This window comes from Hemibagrus wyckioides, linkage group LG24, assembly GCF_019097595.1.
Source record: "Hemibagrus wyckioides isolate EC202008001 linkage group LG24, SWU_Hwy_1.0, whole genome shotgun sequence".
NCBI lineage: Eukaryota > Metazoa > Chordata > Actinopteri > Siluriformes > Bagridae > Hemibagrus > Hemibagrus wyckioides.
The window spans coordinates 20,892,859-20,911,739 of record NC_080733.1 but is presented as its reverse complement, the minus strand read 5'-3'; the positions used below and the strand labels follow the sequence as shown (position 1 = coordinate 20,911,739).

At 42.8% G+C, this 18,881-nt stretch overlaps 1 pseudogene; it reads left to right on the top strand.

Annotated features, from left to right (window-relative positions):
* Positions 1-219: 219 nt before the first annotated feature.
* Positions 220-1,066, top strand: LOC131344888 (uncharacterized; annotated as a pseudogene).
* Positions 1,067-18,881: the final 17,815 nt, after the last annotated feature.

The following is an 18,881-nucleotide window of genomic DNA, read 5'->3' as shown; positions in this document are numbered from 1 at the left end:
ACAGCCCTCTCCTGGCTCAGGTCTTATTTGACTGACCGTTATCAGTTTGTAGATCTAGATGGTGACTTTTCTATGCATACAAAGGTTATGTTCGGTGTTTCAGAAGGTTCTCCCTATATATGCTACCCCTTGGTGCAATTATTCGTAAACATGGTATTAGCATCCACTGTTATGCCAATGACACACAGCTATATGTTTCAGCTAAATCAGATGAGAGACACCAGCTTATTAAGATAGAAGAATGTGTAAAGGACATTAGACATTGGATGGCCACTAACTTCCTCCTGCTTAACTCTGACAGACAGAGGTGCTTGTACTAGGACCACATGCAGCTAGCTTTCTGATTACAGAGTAATGGTGGATGGTCTTTCGGTTTCATCTTGTCCAGCAGTAAAAGATCTTGGTGTGATTATTGATTCTGGTCTTTCATTCGAAGCTCATGTAGATAATATCACTCGGGTAGCCTTCTTCCATCTTAGGAATATCGCTAAGATAAGAAATATGATGTCGCTTCATGATGCAGAAAAACTAGTTCATGCTTTTGTTACCTCTAGGTTGGATTATTGTAATGTCTTATTGTCTGGATGTTCCAGTAGGAGCAGGAACAAGCTCCAGTTAGTCCAGAACGCAGCAGCTAGAGTCCTAACTAGAACCAGAAGATATGAACACATCACTCCTATTTTAGCCACACTACATTGGCTCCCAGTCAAATTTCGTATTGATTAGAAAATCCTGTTACTGATCTATAAAGCACTAAATGGTCTCGCGCCGCAGTACTTGAGCAATCTTTTAGTCTTTTATGATCCGCCACGCCTACTCCGATCAAATGGTGCAGGTTATTTGCTAGTACCTCAAGTAGCAAAGGCTACAGTTGGGGGCAGAGCTTTTTCCTTCAATGCCCCACAATTATGGAACAGCCTTCCAATTAGTGTTGGGGATTCAGACACAGTCTCAGTGTTTAAGTCTAGGCTGAAGACACATTTGTTTAGTCAAGCTTTTAATATATAGTTTTCTTAGGTAAAGGAGCAGATCTGGAAGGTTCATGGGCATAGAGTGTTTGGTGTACTGGGATGTTTGGATGTCCTTAAACATCACATGATCAGAATCATACTCAATGTCTTTCTCTTTCTGTCTTTCTCTGTCGAGCTATACACCCCACTCCTCAAAAGCTCAGATCTAGACAGCCTGACATCAGTGGCAGAGAGGAGGGCGCTGAGCAGGCCCCTGTCCATCATGGACAATCCACTGCATCCACTGTACAACATCATCTCCAGACAGAGAAGCAGCTTCAGTGACCGGTTGCTGTCACTGCCCTGCTCCACTGACAGACTGAGGAGGTCGTTCCTCCCCCATGCCATGCAACTTTTTAATTCAACACGGGGTGGGAGGAGTCAGTGCTGACACTACTCTTCTCTCTGTCCTGGACTGTACAATAAACCACACACTACACACAATACACTCCGGTTTATACAGAACTCTCACTACACTCCGGTTTATACAGAACTCTCACTACACTCCGGTTTATACAGAACTCTCACTACACTCCGGTTTATACAGAACTCTCACTACACTCCGGTTTATACAGAACTCTCACTACACTCCGGTTTATACAGAACTCTCACTACACTCCGGTTTATACAGAACTCTCACTACACTCCGGTTTATACAGAACTCTCACTACACTCCGGTTTATACAGAACTCTCAATACACTCCGGTTTATACAGAACTCTCACTACACTCCGGTTTATACAGAACTCTCACTACACTCCGGTTTATACAGAACTCTCACTACACTCCGGTTTATACAGAACTCTCAATAAACTGAGATTGTACAGGACTCATAAACACGCAGTTTTTGAACATAAACAGTTTTTGCACATCAGCTAGGTCTGTAACCTTAAACACTTGTTTTGCACATTACTTATCTTGTTTCTCATCTCATTCTCCATATTTATTCCTAAATATCTGTATTTAGTATTTTATACTATATTTTGTTATATTATTATATTCTGCTATATTTTGTAATATTTTGTTATCTGATATTTTTTGTTACATTTTTGTACCCTATTTTGGGTTTTTTAGTATTTTTTTATATTCCTTCCTATTTTATCTATTACCTGTGTTTGTGGATACTGCTGGAAACTGTGAATTTCCCTTTGGGATGAATAAAGTATCTATCTATCTATCTATCTATCTATCTATCTATCTATCTATCTATCTATCTATCTATCTATCTATCTATCTATCTATCTATCTATCTATCTATCTATCTATCTATCTATCTATCTATCTATCTATCTATCTATCTATCTATCTATCTATTGGTTGTTAAAAGTACAATGTCTTAATCTAAACGATGGAAAGTTATGCCTGCCTATGTGTGTGTTTAATACATGTACTGGATCCGAGGGAATAGTGGGAAAGAAGGTGAGAAGCAGGAGAAATGTGATGAATAAGAAAAACAAGGGCTTAAAAACATTGGGTGGATCCTGGTGGTCCAGCGGCAGGATCCCATGCTCTCATTGCCGCAGCCTGGGTTCGATTCCCGGGCAGGGCGCCGCCCCGGCTGCTGAAGAGTTGACTCTTAGTGCCAGTCCCAAGCCTGGATAAAAAAGGGTTGCGACAGGAAGGGCATCCAGCATAAAACCTGTGCCAAATCACGTGGGTCGATTGATCCACTACAAACAGCACACCCTGCAAGTGTGCGGGACAAACGCTAAGGAAAAAGAAAAAAAAATTGGGTGATTTGTATGCGAGAGTGTGCTGTAGTTGAAATACATAACACAGTGTAAAAAGAAAAACATGGTGTACGGGGACTAGAAAAATAGCACATAAAAAACAAATGCACATATATACAAAGATGATTTGACAAAACGAGGGAGACTTTAATGCAGACAGAGGTTGTACGGTGCATGTGGGTTCGAGTCTGTAGTATATGTTAATTCAGAGGACCAAAAAGGTGATGGTGGTGGGGGGTTATTATTATATGCTGTGGCAGTCAGTAGTTGTCATGTAGATCAGAACAGCCATGGTGTGATGTCAGATTCACTGTAAAGTTGTCCTTCAGTGTATAATTTGTTCACGATCAGAGATACGAGTTTATTGTTCTGTCTGCGTTCTTTCATGATGGGATAGAGGACTTTTCGTTGTTTGTTTATTGCGCGTGGGAATTGGTTGTTCAGTCCGTATTTGGTGCCTTTCAGTTCTTTTCCTTTACTCTTAATTAGTTCTTTGTTTGTAGTGTTCCAGTTTCGCAATGATTGGTCAGGGTATTTTGTTGAAACGTGATCTGAGATGGTGAACATGGTGGAAGGTGATCTGGTCGACTGTCCAGAGTTGTATTTTCATAAATTATTTTAGCAGTGCTTCGGGGTCGCCAGTTGAGTGTTCTGGTATGGCGGAAAAAATCAAGTTGTTGCACATGCTTCTCTTTTGTAAGTCTAATATAGTTTCTTTCATCGTCTTGTTTTCTTTTGTGACCAGGTTCATTTTTCCATACAGTGTTTTAGCAGTAGTTTGAAGGGAATTGTTTGACTGTTCCAACTTTTCAATGTGGTTGTGAGCAAATTCAAGGTTTGACTGGAGTTCTCTTATTTCACGAAGTGTATCAAGTAAATCTAGTTTTTTATTGATGGAAGCGAGTACACTAACCTCAATTTCCATGGTTTGTAGGGTTAGGGTTAGGGTTAGGGTAATTATATTTCTATAATTCCATAGAAATATATATATATATATATATATATATATATATATATATATATTTCTATGGAATTAACAACCATATTGACATAAATAAATATTTATATACCCAAAATGTGCCCAAAAGTGTTTTCTTTCCCAACTCTTCACTCAGCTCCCAACTGTGACCGGTTTACATGAAGTTAGAGATAGATAGATAGATAGATAGATAGATAGATAGATAGATAGATAGATAGATAGATAGATAGTTTACACAACCACATCTTTAAGTCTACATTTTACAAATTAACATTATTTGTGCAAATAATTCAAGCATTTCTATAAATCTCCGGCCTGAACTGCGTTGGCTATCTAATGTTAGCTAGCAGTTATCTGGTTAACATCAACAGTACATGACGAATCTCAAAATATCAACAAATGCCTGACAAACAAAAGAAATGTGATGTAATATTAATACTTAACACTTACATTGAGACAAATGATGCCGTTTACCACCAAAATGTAAGAGCACAGATCCACCGTATACTGCAGGCATTTGGTGTTTTCTGCAGTGCTGAATCCCAAAATCCCACAAACACTTGCAGCACTTCTTATTTTTTAGTTTTAGCACACTAGGTGCATTACCCCCACCTTCTGTTTCAGAGTGTGGATCAAAGACTATTTATTTGTTGCGTGAACTCTAACAAAATCATAAAAAAAAATTAATAATTTTAAGCACTCCCCCGGGGGACTTAGTTTGCCTATGTAGCCTTGACCACATGCACTAACACTACCAAGGTCAGAGGCACACTCTAATGTTGAAACAATAGAAATAAATGAAATTATGCTTTCAAGTGGTGCTTACTTAACCCTGTAAAGCCTGACATAAAAAAAATTGACAGAAAATTTTATTTTTTGGAAATTGAAGTGTTTACTGGGCCTTTAAACAAAATCCAAAAAAAAAAATTTTGATAAACAATTACAAATATGATTTTTTTTTAATCATATTTGATACATTGGGCATTTATGGATTAACAACGTTTATTTTAGAACAAAAACAAAGACTGATTATTGTATTTGAAATGTTTCAAACATCCTGTCAGGAACAGCTGGACAGTTCCCTGCCAGGCCCAGAGAGGGCGCTGGTAGGTGAACCTTGGGAGCCTGCTTCTTTGTGTGTCTTTTGTTACGCCCTTCCCATTGTTCTAATCCTGATTGTGTCACCTGTATCCCATTAGCCCTAATGTCTACCCCTATAAATAGGGATCCTTGTGTTTGTGTCCTGGTCCATGATTGTTACCTGTACCGTGGTTTCTGTTTGGGTTTTGTTAAGTTCTATGTCCAAGTTAAGATCTAGGTTTTGTTTTCGTTTTGTTTTGTTAACCACACCATGTCTTGTGTTACGTTTGTTTCCCTATGTCGTGTCTTAAATGTAATAAAAGCAGTGCTTCGCTGAATCCTGCATATGGGTCTCATTCTACCGTGTGCTGGCGTGTGCACACACCACGGGCGTCTGGGTTCGAGCCCTGCATGAGGCGGGGGTCCCGGACATTACACATCCCCCCCACAAGCATCTTTTAATGACCTTTTCATTTTGCTTTGTGGATGGCAAAAAAACAGATTCTGTCCTTGTTCAAGCAGAGATGGACTTTACATTTCCCACAGTAGACATGTGAGAAGTGATTGCCAGTGCAGTGTTTGCATCTCTGTCGGGTTTCCCATGTTGGGAAATGATCAATGCCCTCCTTTCTCGCATCAGAAGGCACGCTGGAGTTTGACCTTTTATGTGGAGGTGTTGCATTTAGTTCTTAGTTCCACTAATATGGAATCAATTAACAATTATTTTTTAAGATGACATTTTAATGTGTAATTAATTTAATCAATTAATAAAAACTCTGTATTTGGCTTTGTGGCAGAAATAATGCAGATTGCATCATGAAATGCAATACAGTGATGACTGAGCTAAATTACCTTATATACTTGCTGTATCATATTTAATACACATATTTTCAACACAATGTTACTACAACATTCTGTATAAAATATGAAGTAATTATTAGTTGCTTCAATAAAGTACATATTCATATTGAAAAATGAGTAACAACATAAATGCTATTTTTACCGTAACTTTATCATGAGCAAAGTTGTCCCTTCAAAAAACTAGCAAGTCAGTCCATGAAGGCAGCAATATTGGAAAAGACTGCCTAAAACATGCTGTTGACCACAGAGCATGGATAAATCCACTAGGGGGCAGAAGACAAGTCTCAGATTGTATACAACAGCTTTTTGGGGAATGTATTGATAATGTGGGTGGAGCAAAGATCTCAGAAACTCATTTATCAAATATGATACACTTGGCATTATAAAATAGTTTATCAAAAGTTAATAAAAAATTATCAGTTTCATTTACTCAAAAGGAATAAAATGGTTGTCAGTTGAGTTTCTTTTTAAAAAATTAAGTTTACACTACTTAATCTATTTAATTACTTTCAACATTTGGGTTTAAAGTGCATTAGCTCAAACGTCCGTTTGAACACTTATCTTTCCGCTCCCAGTGAGTGGTTCTGACATGATGGTGAAATACTTCTGTACGTATGCATAAACAATAAATAAGGGAATGATGATGGGTTTCAGTTTAACTTTTACACTGAAGAAAAGACACCAGGGGCCTCATGTACAAAGACTTGCGCTGAATTAATACAGACAAAGCTGTAAATGTGCATACGCACAAAAAAAATCAGATGTATCAAACTCTGCGTATGGAGAATCCCACGCATATTCTCTTTGTACATCCCAATTAACTTGAAATTAAGTGCACATGCACGAGCACCAAACCCCACCCTGTCTCCTCCCTCAAATAAATTAATTTAAATATGTAATGAGTCCACTTTGGCAAAATCAAACAGCAAGAAAATGGCTATAGCATGCAAGAAATGAAACTTTACGGAAAATGAATTGGAGGTGCATAGTTCACGTTACGGCCATCGGGGAAATTAATAGTCACCTGAAAAATATCACTGATGCACTCACAGACATAAGCCACTCATTAAAGGGATTGGTCAAAAAATGAACTTTGTCTCTGCTTACCAATTATATTACCTTATTATAATGGCTTGTTAGTTGGGCTGCACATACACTGGTTCTGGGTCAGGGTCATTTGGCGGTGCCACAGCCTCACCATGGTATGCTGCGTCTGTGCATGACATTGTGCAGCACACCACAGGCCAGCACGACGCGGCACACCTTGTTAGGGCAGTATAGCAGCATCCCCCCAGTCCTATCAAGGCAGCGCCACCGGCATTTCAGCTGCCCAATCACCCGCTCTACAACTGACCGAGTGTGAGAATGGGCATCATTGTATCTGCACTCTTGGTCAGTTTGTGGGTTGGTGAGGGGGGTTAATAGCCACGTCTTTAATGGATAACCGCAATCTCCTGATAGGCAGTTGAATAATTAAACACACAAAAAAATAAACACAACACTTAAATAGAACCATCAACGCATCACTCACCAAGAAGCCACCCATCGCGCACCCTGCCAGCTTGGAGCCTCATCCCAACTATGCTGTTTGTAAGGTTGTATGAATCATGCGTTGACCCAGGCCACCTTGCCACAATATTTGTTAGGCGCATTTGTGCATCACATACTATTTGCACATTTATTGAATGGAAATGTTTCCGATTCACGTATGCATATTCTTCTTCAGATGTGTGTGCAGTCGATCACTCCAATTACATTAGGAAAACCGGCTATCGCTGAAAATCGCTGTTTTAATGTTTGATTGGTCAACTGCATTGTATGGCAACCTTATATACCTGGTAGACATGCGGATGATCCCGTCCCATACAGCTGGCATTGCGCGGCTCAAAGACGACTGGCTTATTCCTGAGTGGTCTGCCAGTTCCCTTTGGAAAGAACCAGTTGCCAGGAAACCAAGTGTTGTCGGCACCTGTAAGGTAATGGGTCTGTCTCTCCAAATTCGGACCCAACTCAGAGCTCCAAGAGGATAACCCTTGGAAATCTGAATTGGCTGATAAGCCAGTCATCATCGTGGTCCAGAAAATCACTGTGGTCCCTAAAAACTCGTTCTCTTCGGATTTGGCCATTGGCAATGTCCTCTAATAAGGCCAACGCTGCCATTGTCATAGACTAAGGGTTCTTTAAATTTGCACATGCTTTTATATGTTCTTACTTAATTGAATAATTGATAGAAACATATGATGTCAATTAGCCTATTTTATCAATTAAAAATTAATAGCAATGTTTCTCACAGGTGTTTCTCACAGACTTGTAGAATAATTCGTAGTCTAATGTTTGCAACTTCACTTTATTGCCTATAAGAGGTGCCAACGGACAAAAAACATGAAAAATGTACATACACCAGACACGAAGTTGGCGTGGAGGAATGCACATTTTCACTTTCATTTCTCTGTTAGTAAATCCAACCGTGAGCTTGAAAGCTGGCAAATGCAAGGTATTTGTGGGTACGCGGCGTTGATACACTATATTGCCAAAAGTATTCGCTCACCTGCCTTGACTCGCATATGAAGTTAAGTGACATCCCATTCCTAATCCATAGGGTTCAATATGACGTCGGTCCACCCTTTGCAGCTATAACAGCTTCAACTCTTCTGGGAAGGCTGTCCACAAGGTTTAGGAGTGTGTTTATGGGAATTTTTGACCATTCTTCCAGAAGCGCATTTGTGAGGTCACACACTGATGTTGGACGAGAAGGCCTGGCTCTCAGTCTCCGCTCTAATTCATCCCAAAGGTGTTCTATCGGGTTGAGGTCAGGACTCTGTGCAGGCCAATCAAGTTCATCCACACCAGACTCTGTCATCCATGTCTTTATGGACCTTGCTTTGGTCACTGGTGCACAGTCATGTTGGAAGAGGAAGGGGCCAGCTCCAAACTGTTCCCACAAAGTTGGGAGCATGGAATTGTCCAAAATGTCTTGGTATGCTGAAGCATTCAGAGTTCCTTTCACTGGAACTAAGGGGCCAAGCCCAGCTCCTGAAAAACAACCCCACACCATAATCCCCCCTCCACCAAACTTTACACTTGGCATAATGCACTCAGACAAGTACCGTTCTCCTGGCAACCGCCAAACCCAGACTCATCCATCAGATTGCCAGATGGAGAAGCGCGATTCGTCACTCCAGAGAATGCGTCTCCACTGCTCTAGAGTCCAGTGGCGGCGTGCTTTACACCACTGCATCCGACACTTTGCATTGCACTTGGTGATGTATGGCTTGGATGCAGCTGCTCGGCCATGGAAACCCATTCCATGAAGCTCTCTGCGCACTGTTCTTGAGCTAATCTGAAGGCCACATGAAGTTTGGAGGTCTGTAGCGATCGACTCTGCAGAAAGTTGGCGACCTCTTCCCACTATGCACCTCAGCATCCGCTGACCCCGCTCCGTCAGTGGCCTACCACTTCGTGGCTGAGTTGCTGTCGTTCCCAAACACTTCCACGTTCTTATAATACAGCTGACAGTTGACTGTGGAATATTTAGGAGTGAGGAAATTTCACGACTGGATTTGTTGCACAGGTGGCATCCTATCACAGTTCCACGCTGGAATTCACTGAGCTCCTGAGAGCGACCCATTCTTTCACAAATGTTTGTAAAAACAGTCTGCATGCCTAGGTGCTTGATTTTATACACCTGTGGCCATGGAAGTGATTGGAACACCTGATTCTGATTATTTGGATGGGTGAGCGAATACTTTTGGCAATATAGTGTACATGAGGTCTCAGGTGAGGATTTTTTAGTCAGTTCTCTTATTGACCATCAGAGGGAGGCAAATACTGACTTTACATGCTTCTCAGCTTGACTCACATAAATTTGTGATGACCTTTTTCTAATATTTTCTAAGAGTTTTTAGACATTAAAAGGAAGAAAAACTACAAATTAAGGAAAAAAAATTGAATATTTTTTTAGTAACTGGGACATGTGTTAACATGAATCTTTTTAGGATCCATAGCTATCCTATTAGCATCAATAATCTGCTCCAAAAACTTTACAGGTGTTTGCAAGAAATTTCACTTTTTCAGTTTAATCTCAGTTTGTTTTGGTGAGGTCTCTGGAAAACTATGTCCAGTATCTCTAAATCTTTTCTCACTGTAAATACAAACAACAGCAAATCATCTAAATAGCATAATAAACTGATAGTCCCCAATAATGCTTCACATAAACTGCATAAATGAGGCTGGACTGTTGCATAAACCTTCCACATTATTCCCTGCTCCTCCATTGCTGTGAAGACCTGCCATACTTTCATACCCCTATCTTCCCAGAGCCTTAACCACTTGAGCTACCACTGCCACATGTCACCCTTATCAGGTCTTTAGAGCTTGTGTGGATTCTGCTTTGGTGTTCTGAAATACTGTGAAATCTTCAGTATGTAACGTCCCGTCAGACGTAGGAGTATTAGAATCCATTCACGGATGATGTAAAGGGCCAAAGGCTAAGATCTTGGTCGAGGTCACGGAAAAAACAGGGTCAAAACCAGAAAGCGATGAAGAAACAGTCAAAACCAAAACGCTAGTCCAGAAAACGAAGTCAGAAGAAAACAAGCAGGGTCATACACGAGGAAACTAGACAATAGATAAATCAAGGCTTGGCAGGTAACACTAAGGAAACAATGCTTCGCAATGAGACAGAGATAGCATGCTGCTTTTATATGACACTGAACCGGAAGTGAGCAGAAAGAGTTAATATTCGGGCGATGGCTCCCTCGGGTGTTCAGGCCTCGTGACAGAACCCCCCCGTCTAAGAACACCTCCAGGTGTTCGACGTCGAGGGTGTCCCCTAGGGGCGAGGAGCGGGTCTGTGGGGAAAGTTCAGGTGGAATTCGTCTATGAGAGCGGGGTCCAGAATGTCATTTGCATTGACCCAGAAGCACTCCTCCGGGCCATATCCCTCCCAGTCCACCAAGTATTGGAGGCGGCGGCCCTGACGATGTGAGTTAAGGATGGTGTGAACCCGATAGGCGAGGGAACCGTCAATGTCCAGGGGAGGGGGTGGCTCATGGGCAGTGGGGCCCGCGGTCTGTGGCTCGTGATAGGGCTTGAGCAGAGATACATGAAAAGTGGGTGCGAGGCAGTAAGAGGCAGGCAGCTCTAGGCGAAACGAGATGGGATTAACCTGGCGAATAATTTTGAAAGGACCGATGAACCTGGGGCTGAGCTTACGACAGGGCAGCTTGAGTTTCAGGTTGCGCGTGGATAACCAAACCTTTTGACCCACTTGGTAGGTAGGATGGGGTTGGCGTCGGCGGTTGGCTTGAATTACTTGCCTACGTATAGCCCGTTGAAGGCGAACATGGGCTCGTTCCCAGATCTCCTGGCTTCGCCTGGACCATTCGTCAACCGCGGGGACGTCTGAGGGCTCCCCGGACCACGGGAACAAAGGTGGTTGATAGCCAAAAACACATTGGAATGGTGTCAGCCCCGTAGAGGAATGGGTTAGGGAGTTCTGAGCATATTCGGCCCATGGGAGTAATTCACTCCATCGGCGCTGTTCCTTGCTGCAGTAAGCCCTCAAGAACCTTCCTAGTTCTTGATTCAGACGTTCGGCTTGCCCGTTAGATTGGGGGTGGTATCCTGAGCTCAGACTGACTTTGATTCTCAGCTGCTGACAGAACTCCTGCCAGACCCTGGAGGTAAACTGCGGCCCCCGGTCCGATACTATGTCTTCAGGGAGCCCAAAATTCTGGAATACGTTGTGAAAAATGGCTAAGGCGGTTTCCATAGATGTAGGTAATCCCTTCATGGGGACCAATTTGCATGCCTTGGAAAACCGGTCAATGATGACCATGATGGTCGTGAAGCCCTGTGAGTCGGGGAGGTCAGTGAGAAAGTCTATAGAGATGTGAGACCAGGGACGGCGTGGGACGGGTAGCGGCTCCAACAGACCTTCAGGCAGATGGCGCTCGGTTCGAGACTGGGCGCAGATGGAGCATGAGCGTACAAACTTTTCCACATCCTGGTGAAGAGAAGGCCACCAAAAGGTTTGACGCAGCAATTGGGCCGTACGATGGATGCCTGGGTGGCTGGAGCTGGGGCATTCATACGTCCACCTGATCAGTCTTAGATGGAACGTGGTGGGAACATAACATTTGGAGGGTGGACAATTTGGGGGAGGAGCCTCGGATGTGTAAGCCCTTTCAATTTCTCCTATGAAATCCCAATGAATGGGGGCTACTAAAACAGATGGTGGGAGGATATTATTAGGGTGTGAGGGTGACTCGCTGACCTCATGAATTCTGGAGAGGGCATCTGCGTTCCCGTTCTTCGTGCCGGGACGATAGGTGACCGTGAACTTGAACCGTGAGAAAAATAATGCCCACCTGGCTTGGCGTGGATTAAGCTCTTTGCTTCTCTGAGGAACGCAAGGTTACGGTGATCCGTGAGAATGAGGAACGGGTGAGCTGCCCCCTCCAACTAATGTCTCCATTCTTCCAGGGCAACCTTCATAGCTAGAAGTTCCTTGTTGCCCACATTGTAATTCAATTCCACCGGTGTTAGTTTTCGAGAGTAGAAGGCACATGGATGTAGTTTGCCGGACTCTGGCTGGCGTTGAGAGAGTACTGCTCCCACCCCGCTGTTCGAGGCGTCCACCTCTACTGTAAAAGGTAAGTCAGGTTGTGGGTGTCGGAGTATAGGGGTGGAGGAGAAGCTGTGCTTAAGCTTATCGAAGGCTGTTCGGGCTTGATCAGTCCACTTTAGTTTCTGTGGTTTACCCTTTAACAACGAGGTTAGAGGACTGGCTATGATGCTATAGTTCCGAATGACACGGCGATAAAGGTTAGCAAACCCCAGGAATCGCTGGAGGCCTTTAACATTGGTGGGCTCAGGCCAGGACATGATCGCGGACACTTTGGACTGGTCCATCTCCACCCCCTTTTGAGAGATCACGTAACCAAGAAACATGATGGAGGAACGGTGGAACTCACACTTTTCCAACTTCACGAAGAGGTTATGGGTTGCCAGCTGGTGGAGGACTGTTCGAACGTGGGAAACATGTTGTTTCAAGTCTAATGAGTAGATCAAAATTTCGTCAATGTAGGCTATTACATGGCTGTGGAGCATGTCCCTGAATATTTCATTTATCATGGACTGAAACACCGCCGGGGCGTTAGTGAGTCCGTAAGGCATGACTAGGTACTCGTAGTGTCCATTAGTGGTGTGGAAAGCAGTCTTCCATTCGTCTCCTTCTCTTATCCTGATCAGGTTGTAGGCACTGCGTAGATTGAGTTTAGTGAATACTTTGGCCCCTTGTAGCTGTTCAAGGGTGGCTGGAACTAAGGGGAGAGGATAAGGGTAAGGAACGGTGATAGCGTTCAAACCGCGATAGTCAATGCATGGACGGAGCCCTCCATCCTTCTTTTCCACAAAGAAGAAGCCCGCCGCCGCCGGAGATGTAGAGGGCCGTATATAACCTGCTGCAAGGGCCTCTTCGATGTAGTCCTCCATAGCCTTTTTTTCCGGGATGGAGAGAGGGTAAACTCAGTTCTTAGGTGGTACGGCATTGGGGAGGAGTTCTATGGTGCAGTCCCATGGTCTGTGTGGTGGGAGCCTGGTTGCCTTTTCCTTACTAAAAACTTCACGTAGATCGTAGTATTCAGGAAGGAGCAAAGTGGGACTGGACGATGCTGGGCTTTCAATAGAAGTAGCGAGGCATGGACGAGGAGTGTGATTCAAAAAACAGTTCTTTATGCAGAAAGGGGCCCATCTTCGGAGGTCACCGTCCTTCCAGGAAATCTCTGGGTCGTGAAGCTGTAGCCATGGAAGGCCCAGCACTATGGGGTTGGACGGGGAAGAGATGACAAAGAAAGATAAACGTTCATGATGGAATAATCCGAGTTGGAGGTCAATAGGTTGGGTTTGCTGAGAAATGAGACCCCATCCGATGGGCAGATCGTCGATGGCGGTCACACTGAGCGGGGGTATGCATGGGACTGTGGGGATGTGAAGATCGCGCACCAGCATCTCGTCCATGAGGTTGACCGCCGAGCCTGAGTCAATTAATGCTGTGACAAAAATCTGAGAATGAGCAAGGAGAAGATATGCCGGAAGAGAAACTTTGGATAAGCGTACTATGTTTTCTACCTGTGGCGTAGATGATTTTTCAGGACATCAGAGCACTCTATGACCGGGTTTTCCACGGTAGAAGCAGAGGTTGAGTTTAGTACGCCGTTCACGCTCCTCCGCTGTGACTCGTGCCCTTCCCAGTTGCATGGGTTCAGAATGATCCTCTGTGTATGGTCGCACTTCCATTTTATAACGCGGCAGGGGGCGTGAGGTGGTGGCTGTAGGTCGGTGTTGGCGACGCAGGTTATCCAGATGGATGGCAGTGGAAATGTATTGAGACAACGTGACGTTCGTGTCACGGCATGCCATTTCTGCTTGTAAATCCGGGTTGAGCCCCTCGCGGAAAACCGCCATGAGAGCAGTAGCATTCCATCCCGACTGAGCTGCCAACGTGCGGAATTTTATAGCGTAATCTGTGGCTGTGTCCCCCCCCGGCGTAATTCCAGCAGCTGAACGGAAACATCCTTGCCACCCGCCGGGTATTCAAACACTTCCTTAATTAAATTAGCGAAATAATTCGCAGATGATTTAACTTGGGGGTCGGAGTCCCAAACTGCTGCTGCCCAATCTAGCGCTCTACCGGTTAGCAGGGATAATATAAACGCGCACCTGGTTCTTTCGTCGCTGTATGCCTCAGGTTGGTGAGCGAAATAGTTATCGCACTGACGAAGAAAACCCCGGCAACGATCGGCGGATCCATCAAACTTCTCCGGTAGAGCAAAACGAGGAAGTTCGCGGCGAGCGTCATACGCTGGTGCCGCGGCTGCTGCCTGATCCAGTGGCTGCTGCTGGAGCTGTTGGTTAGCTGCCTTCAGTGCGTTGACCTCCACCTGATAAGCTTGAATAAGGACTCGCTGTCGCCATAGCGCCGCTTGCATATCCGCTGGACTCATCTCTGGCGAAGCATTCTGTAACGTCCCGTCAGACGTAGGAGTATTAGAATCCATTCGCGGATGACGTAAAGGGCCAAAGGCTAAGATCTTGGTCGAGGTCACAGAAAAAACAGGGTCAAAACCAGAAAGCGATGAAGAAACAGTCAAAACCAAAACGCTAGTCCAGAAAACGAAGTCAGAAGAAAACAAGCAGGGTCATACACGAGGAAACTAGACAATAGATAAATCAAGGCTTGGCAGGTAACACTAAGGAAACAATGCTTCGCAATGAGACAGAGATAGCGTGCTGCTTTTATATGACACTGAACCGGAAGTGAGCAGAAACAGTTAATATTCGGGCGATGGCTCCCTCTGGTGTTCAGGCCTCGTGACACAGTAGCTAATCGTATTGAATCGTCTGCCAGTTTGAAGTTTCTTTTCAACGTGATGTTTAATTCTAAAATACTGCTGGGTTTCTTCCAGTAAACGTGTTAGAGGGAGACATCAGAGTCTCGTGTCTCATTTAGAGGACTGATCAGTCACAGGAGGGACTCCCAATGGATGAGTTATGTATTGACACATTGCTTCCTGGACATCATAGAGTTCAGCTGAAAACAGGAAATCATGAATTGTGTTAGAATGTGGATAGCAAGCTATTCAGTCATGTGTAGCAGAATACTACTAATAACACCACTATTAAACTACTGTAACAGATGATAAAATTCTGGTTTTAAAACATGTAATCATTAGATGTCATCACATACAGAGCCAATAATCACAAAAAAGCCTGTGATCCAGTAATGAGCCTGTCATCGTGAGTATATTGTCAGGTAAGAAAACCATCATCAGGAAACAAATGTGTAATGGAGTAACGAGTCCATCAGCAGGTAACAGTTACGTGAATTCATTCTTTTAAATCATTAGCATGGAAAGAGGCTGGCAACATAAGCAAAGCTCGAGGACTTCCGGCGTGACTAACTATGGAGTAGGACATGTACTTGGAGGCTCTGTGGGAAATTGTCTTATACCTAATCATTTAAGTACATTTGATTTTAATCAGTAAGGGACAGTTAATGTTAATTTTAATTCTAATTTTAATAATTTTGGATACTTTCTTTTAATCCTTAAGACAGATCCAAGTCAGGTTTAATCATTAAGACATGAATAAAGAGATTAGATAAATTGTTTAATCATAGATAATGATTAAGGATAAATTGGTTAATCATTAGATTCATTCAGTTATGTTTAAATATATGATGATTCTGGTAATCAGTACTTACGTTCATTGTTAATCATTGATATGTTGCCTACCTAATTAGCATCTCTAATTTATTGATTATTTGATAATAATCATAGTTATTTGATTACTTGGTTATCTAATTCTTTCACTGTTAAGCACCTGCCATAATCATTAGTCAGTGGGTAAGCTTAGGATAAATAGATAAAATTAGCATAAACTTAAACGTAGAAGTTATAGGACAAAAAATATATATAAAATCATAAAAATAGAGATGAGCAAAACTGGCTGAATCATCATTAGTGGGTTATTATTCTCGAACTTTCTGGCTTTGGAGTAAACATCACAAGGGCATAGGTTAGCACATCATACCATATCACAGTGTTGGCTCCACTGAGACCGAAAAAACATGTTGACAAAGTTCAGAATCCTTGGGCTTAAGGACGAGAACACCATAACGGTCTTATTTGACTTATTCTGACTAGAGTGTTTATTTTAGGAAAATTAAAGTTAAACCTACCCGTATATAATGTACAGGTGTTATATCACGTCTTATTATCGCATGAAAACAAAAAAAGTAGCTTACCTTAGCAAGTGGAAAGTTGGTAAAACTCCATGTGGCATAAGTAAGATCTAAACAATAGGCACCGAGACGGGAGAGGGTTTGGAGAAGATGTTATTGAAGCACCAGCAAAATATTATTGCAGTGGCGGATGTTAATGTAAACATAGGGAAACAACACACCGAGTAAGTGTAATGGAAAAGCACAGACCTTAGTAGAGAGGATTTAGGAATTTATATTAAATTAAATTAAAGTAAACTGACTACTCCTAGCCTAAATAAATAAATAATAAACAAACTCAACGTAAACCAACCTAAACTGTACGCAGAGCTATTTTGCCCTTTATTTCTACTTTATTAGCAGTATTACTTGGGTAACCTGATGTAGAGTAAGGATAGTGCTCGCGGCCTAAATAGTGGGAATACATAGAATGGGGTAAATGTAAATGTGATAATAAAAATAGTGGTAAGGTCCTTAGATTTCTAATAAATGTCAGCCAGTTACCTTCAACTACACAAGAACAACCACAACGGATACATGGAACATGTGGGTGAATGTTGAATTAAAGGTGTAAGGGGTATAATGACATAAATGTGTTTTTTAGGCTAAATAAGGTTTAATAGAAGTTAGATAGAACAATAATATGTGTCTTGTGACCCATAGAGTGTATGAAGGCCACAGAAAGGTGGGGCTGTTTTTCAGGGGGAATAATGGGTGAACGTCAAAACAATCCATAGAAACATAGAATCCAGCAAGGTTAGGCAGCTGGGCTAAAGGGTATATACACTGGGGGATTTGTGAAGGGGGGTGTACTTGACTGCATCGATTCATGAATCCGTGTATTTGAGTGCCAGTTTCGGTGATATTTTTCTAAATAAAGCCGGTTGCTTTTTCTCATCCAAGCCTGGAGGAGTACTTTATTTCTTTGTTTTCCTGCAAATTTCTAATTGGAATTACACAACTATTGGATTATATTGGTAATTGGAGAAGGCTCTAGGACCACCCTGTGGTGTCCACCTAGAGGGAGGCTCCGGGTTCCGACAGCTCCCGCAAAATCTAATCTAACTTTTTTGGGCACATTTTCTTTACCACCCAGCTGTGTATGCTTGCAGTTTGATCGACAACTTTAAAGTGGGGTTTTTGGTTATTAGATATCTGTGTAACATGCCTCCCAAAACAGTTAAAAGTAGTAGCGTGTCTGCTCCTTCGCAAAGCCCTGCCTCTCCTGCCGCAGCTGCTTCACCACAGGCCGTTAGCTCATTAGCTAGTGCTGACCCTCCGTTCAAATTGAGGATTTTAAGGCTGAGCTTCTTTCTGCGCTACGGCAAGATGTCACAGAAATACTTAGAGCCGAGTTACAATCAGTGCTAGGGGGCGAATTGTCCTCTATAAAGACTGAAATTCAGGCTCTGAAGGCGGAATTCTCTAACAGTATGGTAACTGTTCAAACGGATATGGTGGAGCTCAAAAACAAGACAAAAGAAATGGAACAGTCGCTTTCTACATGCACCGGTGATATAATTTCACTACAGGACAGGTTGGATTCTGTATCTGCGCAAGTTATTAAACTGGAAGCCAAGTGCGAGGATTTGGAGGCCAGGTCTCACCACAAGAATGTTCGAATTCTGGGTATTCCTGAGGACAGGGCTGACTGCTCCAGCACGGACGGGGTGGCTAAATTGCTTAAGGATGCATTTAAGTTAGAAAAAGAGCCATTGCTGGAGCGGGCACATTGCACACTTCAACCTAAGCCCAGGGCAGGGGAGAGGCCTCGAGCGATTGTGGCAAGACTGCATTATTACTCGGACTGTGTGGACATCCTGAGCCGTGCTAGGGAACAGCGACAGGTAAAAGTTGGTGGTATGTCTATCCCTGTGTTCCCAGACCTAACAGCAAAGTGTGCACAGGCCCGGGCAGCATTTAACAATGTCCACCGTCAGCTGCGTTCGATCCCCGGCGTGAGGTTTGGTCTTCTCCATCCTGCTCGTTTGCGTGTAACGTATAATGGAGTGGAGAAGGAGTTCAAGACACCAAAGGAGGCAACAGAGTATATTAAGACATTCAAAAGCTAACCGAAGTGTGGTTTAAAATATATATTTTACTGCGTATGATTATATGCATAAATACTGTTAGGGGTGAGCAGTTATGTTTTTAAGTTCAGTAGTGCCTCTTTTAGTTTTGCTAGGTACACAATTCCTGCAGTAAGTTCTTAGAAGGAGCACAGACTTACGTGTTGCAAGTATGTATGTATGTATGTATGTATATATATATATATATATATATAAACAAAGTAACAAAGTTATTGCAGGTCAATTATTAAATAACCCAGTGCTGCTGGTCAATGTGTACGCCCCAAATTTTGATGACTCAGACTTCATTAATAAGTTATTTGAGAAACTTCCTTTTCTTGATAGTCATAATATTTAGTGGAGATTT